General features: G+C 54.7%; 1 long non-coding RNA gene across 2 annotated transcripts; it reads right to left on the reverse strand.

Moving 5' to 3' along the window:
• Positions 1-5,685: 5,685 nt before the first annotated feature.
• On the reverse strand, positions 5,686-13,185 carry LOC123597064. Of its 2 annotated transcripts, XR_006711937.1 has the most exons (4): positions 11,389-13,185; positions 10,020-11,180; positions 8,771-8,879; positions 5,686-7,948 (listed from the first exon to the last, which is right to left on the reverse strand). It is a non-coding gene; the product is annotated as an uncharacterized LOC123597064 (long non-coding RNA). The 2 variants fall into 2 exon arrangements; XR_006711936.1 differs by having other exon boundaries at positions 10,020-13,185.
• Between the last annotated feature and the right edge of the window lie 1,536 nt (positions 13,186-14,721).

Below are 14,721 nucleotides of genomic sequence, written 5' to 3' on the forward strand. Positions count from 1 at the left end.
TCAGGTCATGATCTCGCGATCCGTGAGTTTGAGCCCTGCATCGGGCTCTGTGCTGATGGCTCACAGCCTGGAGCCTGCTTCCGATTCTGTGTCTCCCTCTCTCTCTGCCCCTCCCCTGCTCATGCTCTGTCTCTCTCTCTGTCTCAAAAATAAATAAAAACATTAAAAAAAATTAAAATCTTTGCACTGTGCTAGTAAAACAGTAGCAAGTAAATACATACATATATATGTATGTATATATATATATATATGTATATATATATATAACTGATGAGAAAATGGAGGAATGGAGTAATAAAAAAACCTGAATCACCCCAAAAGAAGCAAGAAAGGAGAAGTAAAAGAATATCCAGGCCAAATAGAAAGTAACTAGGAAGGTACGTTTAAGTCCAATGACATCATCAATTCCATGAAATGCAAACAAAGTAAAGGCTCTAATGAAAAGACAAAGATTGGCATGCTCAGTAAAAGCAAAATCCAAATACGTTCTGTTTATAAAACCTACGCAAACAAAATCCAACATATATTGTTTATATGAGCTACAATCTAAAATATAAGGACACAGACAGGTTGAAATAAAAAGTTGAAAAAAGATGGGCTAGAAAAGATGAAAATTAGCAAGTTGATATCAGATGAATATGGAGATCTTCATATAAATGAACTTAAGGCAAATATACTTCAAGGCCAAAGGCAACACCAGAGAGAAAGATGGGCATTTTATGCTGATAAGGTGGTCAACTCAGCATGAAGATACATGCATATCCACACGATACAGTTTTATGCGTATTAGTGTTCACATGCAGAACATTTATTTTTTATTTTTTGTTTAAAAAAAATTTTTTTTTTCAATGTTTATTTATTTTTGGGACAGAGAGAGACAGAGCATGAACGGGGGAGGGGCAGAGAGAGAGGGAGACACAGAATCGGAAACAGGCTCCAGGCTCTGAGCCATCAGCCCAGAGCCCGACGCGGGGCTCGAACTCACGGACCGCGAGATCATGACCTGGCTGAAGTCGGACGCTTAACCGACTGCGCCACCCAGGCGCCCCACATGCAGAACATTTAAAAATTAAATTTATACAGGACCATAAATCAAGTTTCAAAAGATTTCAGAGGATAGAAATCACTTGAAACTGAGTACGAAATGAAAACAGGTACCAACAATAAAAATCTTGCAAGTATGATAATTAAGAAAGATATTTTAAAATAACAAGTAAGTGAAGAAAACAATCACTTTGGAAATAAAAATATTTAAAATGTAATGATGACAAAAATCCATCAAAATGCGTGGCATGAAGCAGAAATCCTCCTTGAAGGTACATCTACATTGTTAAATGCATTAAAAAAGAAAAGAAGAAAAAGAAAAATCCATTACATAAGTCATTTTAAGACATCATTTAAAAAACCTCTAAAGAGGGGCGCCTGGGTGGCTCAGTCGGTTGAGCATCTGACTTCAGCTCAGGTCATGATATCGCGGTCCGTGGGTTCAAGCCCTGCATTGGGCTCTGTGCTGATGGCTCACAGCCTGGAGCCTGCTTCGGATTCTGTGTCTCCCTCTCTCTCTGCTCCTCCCCCACTCACACTCTGTCTCTCTCTCTCTCTCAAAAATAAATAAATATTTTAAAAAATTTAAAAAACTTGGGCGCCTGGGTGGCGCAGTCGGTTAAGCGTCCGACTTCAGCCAGGTCACGATCTCGCGGTCCGTGAGTTCGAGCCCCGCGTCGGGCTCTGGGCTGATGGCTCAGAGCCTGGAGCCTGTTTCCGATTCTGTGTCTCCCTCTCTCTCTGCCCCTCCCCCACTCATGTTCTGTCTCTCTCTGTCCCAAAAATGAATACACGTTGAAAAAAAAAAAAAATTAAAAAAAAAATTTTAAAAACTCTAAAGAAATTAAAAAGAAGAAAATCATAGAGGGGTGATTTATAGCAAATAGCCGATGTCAGGGAGAAACAAGGGAGAATTACTAGATCCAGAAGGCAAAAAAAAAAAAAAAAAAAAAAAAAGACTATGCTAATCAATTAGGAAGTGTGAATACAATGGATATATTCCTTGAAAAACAAAAGTTAAAACCGTTACAAGAGTTAACAGAAAAATCTAAATGATTGCACAACTGTTAAAGAAATCGGCTCTGGAATCAACATTCTTCTCGTAAAGAAAACTTGAGGTCCAGATTAACTTCCCTGTTCCATTCTATCAACAGTTAAGAACTTGTGTCAACCTTCCACAAACCCTTTCAGACACTAGCAAAAAGGCCACTCTCCTCAACTTGTTTCTGAAGCCAGCCTAATCTTGATATCAAAACCTGACATGGGCACCACAGGACATTCCACACAGGTCAATCCATCCACCACTTCTGAGCTTAGAGGCAAAGACCCTAAACAGATGCACTAATAAACTCAAAGTCATTGATACGTAAAAATATTAGAACCTGACTACATTAGGTTTATTCTCAGAATGAAAGGTTGGGGTAACAGTCTTAAAATGAATCAATGTAATCAAGTACATAAACGGAACAGAGTGGAAAGTCATACGGTAATCTCAATAGATTCAGCAACAGCATTTGATAAAACTTAATTTCCACTCGTGATTTTTTTTTTTTTCAACGTTTATTCATTTTGGGGACAGAGAGAGACAGAGCATGAACGGGGGAGGGGCAGAGAGAGAGGGAGACACAGAATCGGAAACAGGCTCCAGGCTCTGAGCCATCAGCCCAGAGCCTGACGCGGGGCTCGAACTCACGGACCGCGAGATCGTGACCTGGCTGAAGCCGGACGCTTAACCGACTGCGCCACCCAGGCGCCCCTCCACTCGTGATTTTTTGAAAAAAATTCTAACAAACTAGGAACAGAGAGTGGATTCCTCGTTATGACAGATACACAAAAACTGAGAGCAGGTGTCGTACATGACGGTGAATCGCTGAGAGGTCTTGGAGATCGTGATCACAACAAGAATGCCTGTCACTACAAGTTCTATTAAACCCTGGACTAGAGATTCTAACCAGTGCAATAAAGCAAGAAAAAGTAGTAAAAATTGTAACAGTTAACAGTAGAAATCAGAGTCGAACTATTAGAAAACAAGATACACTGTGTGTCATAACTTGCAGGTGATATGATCATGTCAGTAGAAAGTCCAATTTTAGTAGATAGTTCTTTCTATCTAAGCAACAAACAGAAAATTAAAATGTTGAAATTGCCATGATAGCATCAGAAATAGCAAATGCAGAGAAATGAATCTGGTGAAAGGTGTGCAAACCTCATCACAGAAAACAACAATCCTTTCGGGAAAATTAAGGAAAACATGAGGACATTGAGGGGCACTCCACATTCGTTGATCGGAAAACCCAGCTAGGCCGGGACGTCCACCTCTGCAGAGTGATCTGGAGGTTTCACGCAAGCCTAGTCAAAGTCCTGCCCATTTTTCTGTGGAAGATTCAGCTCATACCACGCTGCCTGCCCCCGCAGACTCACCTCTCTGCGGAGTAAGAACTCGCTCTGGGTTCTTCCAGAATGATTTAGCTGTTTCGAATTCGCTGATTAAATGAGTCCGCAGTAACAGCGTGGTATTGGCACAGGGATGCAGAGGGCCGCCCACGTGCGGACATCCCTGCTCAGGAGAGAGGCCCCGGTCCATCAGCAGCCCTGCATGGGGACAGGGCCCGTGTCCCCAAGACTGCACCTGCAGACGATGGTGGGAGACGGGGCCGGACACAGCACTGCCACTGAGCGCTGGTCTCAGGACCGCCGTTGGCCGAAACACTGCAATGAATAGGCACGTCTGATGAGAAGGATGTGGGTGGCACCCCCAAGAGTGGTGCCCCGGTCAGGAGGGCAAGGGAAGGATTGTTCTTCCCCCCACGGGGAGTGCAGGACATTCAGGTGAAATAGCCGAGCAGGGCCCGCAGGCCACCGTCTGCCCGATCCCGGCCGAGTGGTGGCTGAGAAGGAACCCAGGGACCCACCGTGAGGGGCAGGCGGCAGTGGCTCGTGAGTCCCGGGTGGCCAGCGTGTCGCAGCCGCACTGTGGGCGAGCAAGAAGGCCACAAGCCTGCCGATTGGCGGGTCCGTGGCCGAGGGGCGGTGCGGAAGGACTGACCAGCGGGCCGACACAGAAGCGCATCACGGAAGGAACTCATTTTAGAGATGTCCACGCGGCCTGCTGTCATTTAGTTCTCTTTTTCTGCTCTAACACGAGAAAAGATGGGACTCCAGGGGAGAGAGGATGCAGACGTGAGCTGGTGAGAAATCCCATGGAAGTTAAACGAGGTGGGATGGTCCCCTTCTCCTGCCAGGAGGGGCCTCCATGCACACGGTGCCCTGGGGCCCACCTGCCCTGTGACCCAGCAAAGCCCCGGGGGGCGGTGACACCAGCCTCTGAAGGACCCGGGCTGGATGAGCCCCGACCACCCACACAGGGACACATGGGGACTCACGGATATACGTGGGGGCATTTTCATTTCTTTGGGTTTTGCTCTAAATTGTAGGCACCAGATGGGACGTATTATTAGAGATCATTGAGCCACAATGTGTTTAGTTAACCAAAGTATTCAGCTAAAAACGTCAAGGAACATGATTAAATTTTATACCTCCAATTGTAAAGCCGCGAACCCTGCTTTCCTTGACCAAGCCTTAAGGGAGGACCTCTGATTCTCCAAGGCTGGCCCCGGTGACTGCACAGCACGATTCCCTGCAGCCCCGCCTGGTGACAGAGTCTCTGGCAGGTTGTCCGTGAGTGGAGCCTTACATGTGGGTTCCTGCAGGAACTCTCTCCTCCCCTGTGCTAGGAAACATGTGGAGGCAGACCCTCGGGGCCACCCCGGCCCTGCCCTCCCTGGCTGGGTGGCTGTGGGCAGGTTGTGCCTTTTAAGCAGGACACCCAAGGCAGGGAGGAAAGGAACACCACTTGCCCCCGGAATCATTGCAACAACAAGGCTAGCTCAGTGCTAGGAAGTACACAGTAGGGGTCAAATAAATGCCACTTCCTTCTCAGCAGCCACCCGACCCAGCTGTGTGGTTCCTGGGCCGGTCTGGAGCGGACACAGTGAGGACCCTCGAGAGGACCCACGGCGTGTGAGCCACGCAGGCCTGCGCCCGGGACGTCCTTCCCGCCTGGGATGCTCCTCTGGTGCCATCGGTCGCGAGGCTTCCCACGGGGTCCCGGGTCTGAGCACAGCCGGGGGACATTCAGAAGTCAGCCCCCTCATTCTCAGCTTGTCGGGGCAGAATCAGGAGAAGGGGTCAGCAGGGCGAGCGAGGGAGCTGTGGGGGCGCTGGGGTTGCCCGTCCTGCGAGCCGTCCTCCAGGCCATCCCTGTTTGGTATAAACGAGATGCCCAGGGGCGCCTGGGTGGCTCAGTCGGTTGAGCGGCCGACTTCGGCTCAGGTCATGATCTCGCGGTCCGTGAGGGCTGTGAGTTCGAGCCCCGCGTCGGGCTCTGTGCTGACAGCTCAGAGCCTGGAGCCTGTTTCAGATTCTGTGTCTCCCTCTCTCTGACCCTCCCCTGTTCATGCTCTGTCTCTCTCTGTCTCAAAAATAAATAAATGTTAAAAATAAAAAAAAAAATAAAATAAAATAAACGAGTTGCCCAGAAAGATCTGGCTTTAACCAACACCTTTCCAAACACAAGCCGTACTTTATGCCAAATAGCGTGAAACGAGGCTTCAGCAGCGCGAGGCGTAATCCCCCCCCCCCCGCCCCCGTGCGCATGCGGGGAGCTTCCTTCTCTTGGGGCGTCGGGAGGATCCGATCTGGGCCCTGTGTGCCCGGCAAATGTCTTCCTTCCTGGTCCCTGTTTCTCAGCAACGCTCCCCACGGAGGGCAGGGCTGCGGGCGCCCTCCTGGACCGGGCAGGTCTTTAAGGGCACTTCGAGCTGCCTCTGAACTAGGCCGGGCCTGCGTGCGTTGGTGTGTGAGTGTTCATTTCCTCCAAGCAACCATGCTGGCCAAGAGATGCAAATACTCAATGTGGGGGTGACAGCTGGCATCTTAAAGGTTACGCAGTACGAGGGTGACCGGCAAAAAGTGGCCCGTTCGGTCCCCAGCTCTTCCCCGGGTCCCCCCAAACGGTGAGATCGCTTTATTCCACAGGCCGAGAAGGCCCAGCGGACCCTCGGTGGCTGTGGGGATTCTGGAGACCTGGCTGGGCCCTTCACCCATCTTGGGGGACAGAGCTCACCTCCTCAGCAGGCCCCGCGCTCTGGGCTGAACTGTGACCCCCGCCCCCAGGTTCATCTGTGGGAGCCCTAGTGCCCCAGGGCCCCTGAATGTGACTGCATTTGGAGGCGGGGTCTTTAGAGAGGTAGTTAGGGTAACATGAGACCACAGGGTGGCCCTGCTGTGATGTGACTGATGTCCCTATAAGCAGAGGAGATGGGGACACAGACACACACAGAGGACCGACCTCTTGAGGACACGGGGAGAGAATGGTCATCCAGACACCAGCGACAGAGGCGTCAGAAGGGCCCAGCCCTGCCGACGCCTTCGCCTTGGACCTCCAGCCTCCGGGACCGGGAGACAGGGGGTGCGTGTGTCGGGTGGCCTGGTCCGTGGTGTTTTGTTCCGGCCGGAACCGCAGCCTGGCGCAGGCGTCCGGGGCTGGACAGCTGCTGGTCACTCCTCCTGAGGGGACACCGGGGACAACCAGGAGGGGGGCGATAATATCATGCAAATGGCATAACAGACAGCTGGGTGTCCCTTTCTTGTCAAACAAATATTTGCTCAGTGCTTTCTGGAGGCCAACAGCGCAAACGCAACCCCGGCCCTGCAGAGCCCGTGGGCTATTAATGGAATTAATAGTCATTTAGGGAAAGTAACAAGAACATATGTGATAGTTTGGACTGTTGCTCAGCAAACACTCACCCCCTTCAGGGTGGCTGGGGTGGCGAGCTGCTGTGAGCTTTGGGCTGGGCCCTGGGACTTCTGTAGGTGTGGGTGACACGGTGTGACAGCGGCCTCTTGTCCGTGGGGCAGGCGCCCTGGACGAGAGCTCACCTGGAGGCCACGCTGTCCTGCCCCTGGCCCCTCCGTGGGGCAGCCGGCCCACGCTGGCCTGACCGTGGGGGTGAAGGTCGGGTCTGTTTTGGGACAGCCTGACCCGGGGAGGTCCGTTCCGTGGCATCACCGCGGCGTTTGCTGACTGAACCCCACAGACACGTGATCGGCACATCGGTCAGGAAAGGCGAAGGGGAAACGTGGCCACGATCTACCAAATGCTGAAAGTCACTTACGGAATAGTACACATTTATGCACCAAATGTGCATATTAGGGGCGAGGGAGGGGCCCTACCCCCGGAAAGGGGTTGGCAGATTGCATTCTACAGGCCGAGTCTGGCCTGCCATCTGAGTCAGAAGGGACTGCGAGCTAAGAGTGGTTTTTATAATTTCTAAATGGCTGGAAATGGAAAGCAAACAGAGTCATACTTCATGACGTGAGTACGTTACCTGAAATCCGTGCTTTGGTGTCCATAAATGAAGTTTTATACAAACAGAGCCACACCCGCTCATGTGTTCTCCATGGCTGTTTTCACATCACAGCAGCAGAGGTAAGGTGGTCAGGCCCACAAAGCCTCGACCGCTCCCATTTTGGCTCTTTGACAGGAAAACTGCACTGACTTGTGGAGAAGAGGAGGTCTTAGGGCAAAACCCAAAAAGTGTACCTGATAGGGCAGGGACCGCACCTGTACCGTGGCCTTGGAGCAAAGCGAAAACAGGGCATCTTTCATGAACTTGCTCAGGCAGCCAGTGTCTGAGGCCTGCGATGTGCCCAGCTCTGTGAAGGTGTGCCCGCACCAATGTGAGGAAGCAGGGGTGGGAGCATGGTGCCTCATGCTTACTTCTGTAACCATGACCTGACGGTTCAAACCCTTTTTACTTACTTGTGTTTCTTCCTTCTTTCATGTTCTCTATCACTCACCCATTCCCTGAACACCTTCCATGTTCAGTGACCTGTGCTAGACCTGAAGACACAACATCGAGTAAGGCATTTATTCACTCATACGCCCATCCATCCATCCACTCGTCCATCCATCCATTCATCATCCATCCACCCACCACCCACCTATCCATCCATCCATCCTTCCTTCCATCCATCCATCCATCCATCCCTCCTTCCATCCATCCATCTATCCATCATTCCATCCATCCATCCATCCATCCATCCATCCATCCATCCATCATTCCATCCATCCATCCATCCATCCATCATTCCATCCATCCATCCTTCCTTCCATCCATCCATCCTTCCATCCATCCATCCGTCCATCCATCCATCCATCCATCCATCCATCATTCCATCCATCCTTCCATCCATCCATCCATCCTTCCTTCCATCCATCCATCCATCCATCCATCATTCCATCCATCCTTCCATCCATCCATCCATCCATCCATCCTTCCTTCCTTCCATCCATCTATCCATCCATCCATCCATCCATCCATCCTTCCATCCATCTATCCATCCATCATTCCATCCATCCTTCCATCCATCCTTCCATCCATCCATCCATCCGTCCATCCATCCATCCATCCATCCATCCATCCATCATTCCATCCATCCTTCCATCCATCCTTCCATCCATCCATCCGTCCATCCATCCATCCATCCATCCATCCATCCATCATTCCATCCATCCATCCATCCATCCATCCATCCATCCATCATTCCATCCATCCATCCATCCATCCATCCTTCCATCCATCTATCCATCCATCCGTCCACCTATCCATCCATCATCCACATACACATTCATTCATTGATTATCTCCCGAGTGGTCATTTACCAACTGCCATGTTGACTCAGGTATATGGTGGCCAACAAACAGGTAAGACCGTGCCTTTGTGGAGCTCCTGTGTTGCAGGAACAGGAGCAACCTAATCTACCATGACAAGCTGTGGTGAGAGAGATAGGGAAAATGAGCAGGAGGTTCTGGAGGGTGGCCGGGAGGAGGCCTTTTTGGCGAGTGGATATTAAGCCAGACTTGCAGTTGAGGAGTAAGAAGATGCTTCGAGGACAGGAGGTCTGAGCCTGTACTAAGATGCCGCTAGGTGCTTGGAGAGGCCAAAGTGAGTGGAGGGGCCCCGGAGAGATGAGGGGAACAGCGCTTCTCGGGAATGAAAGATGGAAGGAGTCGCCCCCCTCGGAGACTGCTTTGACCTCCTGTAACGGGTTGAATAGCATCCTTCCAAATTCATGTCCGCTGGAAGCTAAGAAGGCGGCCTTACTTGCAAATAGGGTCTTTGCAGGTGTAATCCAATTACGATGAGGCTACGCTGGCTTAGGATGGGCCTTAATCCAATGACTGGTGTTTTTACAAGAGGGAAATTAATTCAGACCCACCGAGGAGGCACATATAGGAGACGCTGTGTAAAGACAGAGGGAGCCTCCCCTAGCATCTCTGAAGGGAGCAGGGCCTTGCCGACACCTTGATTTTGGACTTCTGGCCTCTAGGGTTACGAGACAAGAGATTTCTAGTTGGTGGTATTTGTCATGGTGGCCCAAGACACCCCTGTCCACACCAGGCCCTCCTCTTTCGACCTGTAGGTCTTTCTTGCTACTGTGTCTCTTGTTGCTTGCCCGGGACCCTCGCAGCAGGAGCCCCCAGGCCACGGCTGACGTTCCTGTCCCCCGTCTCACCCGCATCCTGACCCATGCCTCCTTGGGGGTCCCTGGCTTGGCACACACATTGACGCCTCATCGCCTCATTTGCTGTAAATGTGTCCACACCCCCAGCTTCCAGTTGTTTGAGAAAACCTGCCCCTCGGGGCCACCGCCCTCTGAACCCGTCCCCCGTCTTGCACCGTGAGTTCTACCCTCACTGCTTTGCCAGGACGGACCAAGTGGTGGAGTGTGATAAGGAATCTCCCTCCTTGTCTGTTTAAAGGAGAAGAAATCCGTGATCAGAGCAACTCACCCACTTGGGAGCTGAGATGTGGGTAGAACCCGGTTTTCCACTCAAAGGGAAACGATTTGTAAGGGGCCTGGAGGCCAAACACTCTCCGGGAAAGCGGGTGACAGAACAAATCACTTACCAGAAGATTCCAAGTGGATGTCTGTGAGGACATTCTGCCACTTGGTCGGGCCTTTCCCGGCCCAGGGACCAGCGTGACCCTCACGCCTGACCCCAGCCGGCCGCTACCAGCTCCGGTCTGGGGAAGGGCCGTCTGGTCATTGTCACGGAGCTGTGACTTCCTCCGAGGTAGGGGCTTTGGTCCCAGGCAGGCACCTGATGCTCTGGGTGGACGTCTGGCCCCGCGGCCCCGTCTCTCAGGGCCCGGGTACTGTGGACGCCCGGCAGGTGGGGAAGCCAGCATGACCGGGTGGGAGGAAGCAGAACAAACGGGGTGACGCGGGGTTCACGGGGGCGTCTCGGCAGCCTGGAGCGGGCGCTGGTGCGCTCGGACGCCCCGCGGGGGCCCGTCCGTGGTCCTGCCACCAAGGCGCCCGTGAGCCCGTGCCGCTACTGTTTTGAGGGCGATGTGCTTGACCTCGCGGCAGAAACGCTTCCATATATCACCCGCGTCACGCTCGATATTCCGGGATAGATGCCGATTTGGAAACCACTCCCCCAGACCCCAATACGCCGGGTGAAAGTTTCAATTTGGGAAAGAGGATTTTTTTTTTTTTTTCGCCGCATGAGTCACTTTCCCAGAGCGCGGAGGGATGGCCCAGCGGCCCTTATCTGCGAGCTCCATGTACTTAACACTTATTAAAATCAATACCGTCCATTAGCCGGCCACGTTTCCATTTTTAACCATCTATTGATATATGGCCTGTGCTTTTATAGGACTAAACAAATTTCCGCTCTCCGTGCCCCTTTGTAGCCTGGGGGCAGGCGGGTGCGCGCGGCCGCGGGACGTAAATGTTTATTTACTGCCTGCTTCCTGATTGAGAACATGCCTGGTCCACGGGCTTCAGATGGCTTTTACACGGGAGACTGACGGCCACTTCCTGTTTTCCAGACACAGCACACCGTTTTTAAGGGGCGTAATGAATGCGAGGTATTGTGGGCGTAATCGCCGGGCCGTGCCCAGCCCTATCTGGGAAGCGGTGCGCGATCGGCAGGGCTTATTATTTATTTATGCCTTCGCTCGTTTCTGGGGGGGACGGGGGGGGGGAGAGCTTGTCACAGCTGGGGCCGCGTCCGCTGCTCTGTCCCGGCTTCCACACGTTCCTGTCCTGAGGGCATCTGTCTGGGAAAGGGAGGGAGGACCCGGGTGACCTCGGGGAAGGTTCTCATACCCAGGGATCCTTCCAGAATAAGGGAGCAAGCGGTGAGCTCCCGATCCTGACCCCCGGAGGCCAGGGGCCTCACCTGCCCCTTCCCGCACCGGCTCTGGCCCTGGTCCTGGCCCCACCACTGACTTCTTTGAGCTTCTTTGGAGCCGACTGTTTACAAACCTCTTCAGAGCCAGCGCTCTGCTAGGGGCAGGGGAGTCAGAGACCAGCGGACCCCGCTCTGGCCCCTTGCCATCGTGGTGTAGATGGGGCTCCAGAAGTCCGGAGAAGGCATCAGTGTGTGGATGCTGGAGGAGGAGCCTGGCCGTGTGGAGGGTCTCTGGGAGCCCGGAGGGAGGCTGCAGTCATCCTGGGCCTGGGCGACCCGTTGTCAGTGTGCCAGGGAGCTCTGGCCAGGGAACCAGAGGGCAGGGGTCTCCCCGTCCACCATCGGCCTGTTCACCTGGATCCTTCCCAGCGCACATCTTGCTTGTCTGGAAGTTTCTTGGCAGGAATTGGTCTCAGCTACAGGTCGGCTCGCTTCCGGCTTTCCCCTTTTATACACCAGCTTCTGAGGCCGCGGTGATGGCCTGAGCACGTGCTCCAAGGGCCGGGAAGGGCAGCTCGGAGCAGAGAGCTCAGAAGACACATTTCAGCGTCGGGAGGGGTGTTCATGTCGGAAGTCAGGGCTTGGCTCTGGAATTACCTACTCTTTCTGCTGCCGCCCCTGTGCGTGGCCTGCCCTGGGGGCCCCGGGGTGGGGGGCGAGCTGGCTGGGCCTGCAGGGCTGCGGCTCAGGGCAGGGCTGTCGTTCCGTGGGCACGGTCAGCGCAATGCTAGGGCCTCAGGCCCTGGAGCTGGGGACATCACAGTCCTCAGCCACCAGCCAGCATCCTAAGCTGTGTTCCAAAGACCCCAGGCATTTGGTGGCAATCCAGCGGCCTCCTGGGGGTAAGGCCCAGGGTGGCCGAGATTTGCTTCTGCAGAATCAGCTTCATTTCCGCCTTTTTAAATTTGCTTTTCCGCTATTTGATGGTTTGTGTGCAAACAGAGTCCTACTGCTGAGATATGCTGGAAGTCATTTGTCTGCTCAGATGCCCAAGTCACACATGGGGACGCTGAGGCTCAGGAGGCCCGAGGCTCATCTGGGATCACGTCGCAGAAGGGGCAGGAAGCCCGACTCCAGTCTGGGGTCCGTGCCTGAGTCGTGCCCCCGGCCGGGAGTGTCAGGAGGGGTGCGGTCTGAGTACAGGGGTTCCTCTCTGCACCCACAGAAACAGGCAGACAGACCCGCGGGCACACCCCGGCCACCCAGCCCACGACACCAGGCCCCGGCCAGCCAAGGCTGCGGGCTGGGCGTGCATCTGTGATCCGTGGCTTTATAAAACGCCTTCTAATGAAAGTCACACAAGGCAGAGGGAGAGGACGGCCCTCACGCGGGGCTGCGTCTCGGAGAAATGTGCTTGTTAAAACGTGTAATAAGAGACATAACAAATCCCCAATATTGGGCAAAGCTGTCGTTAAATCCCTTAATGATAGCGGTATTTTTCTGGTGCACTGCACAGGTCTTCATAAACCCCTTTGGTGTGGGGGGGACACCGGGGGTGGAGGGGGTGGGGCTTTTCCTGCAGACTGAGGCCGGGGACCCTGACCTCCCCCCACACCTCTGCCCCTTCTCCGAGGTGGCCGTGCCAATGCGTCGCTGTCCGGCCGGGCCCCGAGGCTGGGTCCACGCTGGGCCGGCAGATGCCCACCCTGTGGTCCCGCTGAGCTGCCCCTGGTCGGCTGCCCTGTTATTGGGCTCCTCCTGGCTCCGGGGCTGTTTGGCGCGCAGGGGGTCGGGGGTGGGGGAGGCAGGAGGCAGGAGGGTTCTCAGCCAGGCTCCTGGCCTGTGAACTGGAAGGCCTGGGGCTTCAGGGTGTGACCTTGACCTCCCCCGGCATTCTTTCCCATCTGGTGACAGGCCCTAGGAACCCTGTGAGGAAGAGAAGGAGGGAAGGGAAGGGGAGGAGGGAGAAGTAGGATGAGGGGAGGAGGGAGGGGAGGAAGAAGGAGGGGGGAGGAGGGGGGAGGAGGAGGAGGGAGGAAGGAGGGGGAGATAGGGGGAGGGAGAGGGGGGAGGGAGAAAAGGAGGGGGGAGCAGGAGGAGGGGAGGGGGAGGAGGGAGAGAAGGAGGAGGGAGAGCAGGAGGAGGGAGGAAGGAGGGGGAGGCACGAGGAGGAGGGGAGAAGGGGGAGGGGGAGGGGGGAGGAGGAGGAAGAGGGTGGGAGGAGGGGGAGGAGGAGCGTCTGCCCCAGGCCCCCACCTCCCAGGCACAGCCTTGACCTGAGCAGCACCCTGGGTTTCGCAGGCCTGGCAAATCCTCAGGCCTGAGGCCTGGGCGGAGTCACAGGAAGGCCGCCGTCTCGCTGCCCGAGCGGAGTCGAGCCCACGAGTTGCACCAGGAGCCAGAACGGCACCAGCACCCTCCGCCGTGGGCACCAGCAGCACCAGTTTGGGTTGGCATCTGTCACTTGCAATCAATCACAAGGGTCCTAATTAAGGCTCTCCGAGCCTCAGTTTCCCCATCTCCCGGTGGGGCCTTTCCCAGCAGAGACTGCAGCCGGGAGTAGGCCCAGCTGGGCCTCAAGCCTTCCTGGGGGTGAAACTCCTGCCCTCCTGACCTTGAACTCCCTGGGGACGGGGCGGGGGGCCGCACAAGGACCGCCACCAAAAGCAGCCTGCCCGGTGAGTCCTCGCATCCCCGGGTGTCTCTGAGCCCTGGTGGTTCAAGGTTTGGGGGACACGGTGTGGTGGCCCGACCTTGGCCTCACCAGAAGGCGGTGTGGCTGCAGCTGAGGGTCGATAGAGATGATGTCTGCCCCTCCCAGCTGCGTGACCGTGAGTCAGTCACTCGACGGCTCTGCGATCCAGGGCTCGTGTGAAGAGGGAGGTCCCTAAAGGGCGCTCAGTGCCCAACGACCCCCATCCCTCGGGGTCCCGGGCTCGCGGTGCCGTGTGTCCGTCAGGCCGGGCCCCCGTCTCTAGGGCTCTGCCCCCACCTCCCGCCCCTCCCCACGCGGTGCCGATTACGGCTCTGCACCCCACCCCTGCGTGAGGCTGTGCCCCCGCGTGCACGGACACACAGACACAAACATGCACCTGCTCGTGCACCTGTCTCTGAAGCCCTGCTTTGCACAACCTGGCGGCCGGGTCTCCAGTGGGGCTGGTTCGGAGGCGGGTCTGAGGGGTAGGAGGTGCCGGTCCCGAGTCAGGCCGGACCCAGAGCACCTGTCTCTCCCGCCACGCACGGGAGACTGAACTCGACTTTGGACGGTCGTGGCCACTGCCGTGCGGCTGGGAAGGGGCTGCCTGGGCTCCCCTCCTTCATGGGGAGGACGTGTCTGGGGCTCCCAGCCACCAGGAGCCTCCACCTTCCCCTCCTGTGCGCCCCCAGCACTAAGGGGCTGGGGGCCCGGAGAGGAGCACTCACACCCTCATCCCCACGGCCGGATCAGCATCTACTCATCCTTCAGA

The sequence above is a fragment of the Leopardus geoffroyi genome, chromosome C1 (genome assembly GCF_018350155.1).
Source record: "Leopardus geoffroyi isolate Oge1 chromosome C1, O.geoffroyi_Oge1_pat1.0, whole genome shotgun sequence".
Lineage (NCBI taxonomy): Eukaryota > Metazoa > Chordata > Mammalia > Carnivora > Felidae > Leopardus > Leopardus geoffroyi.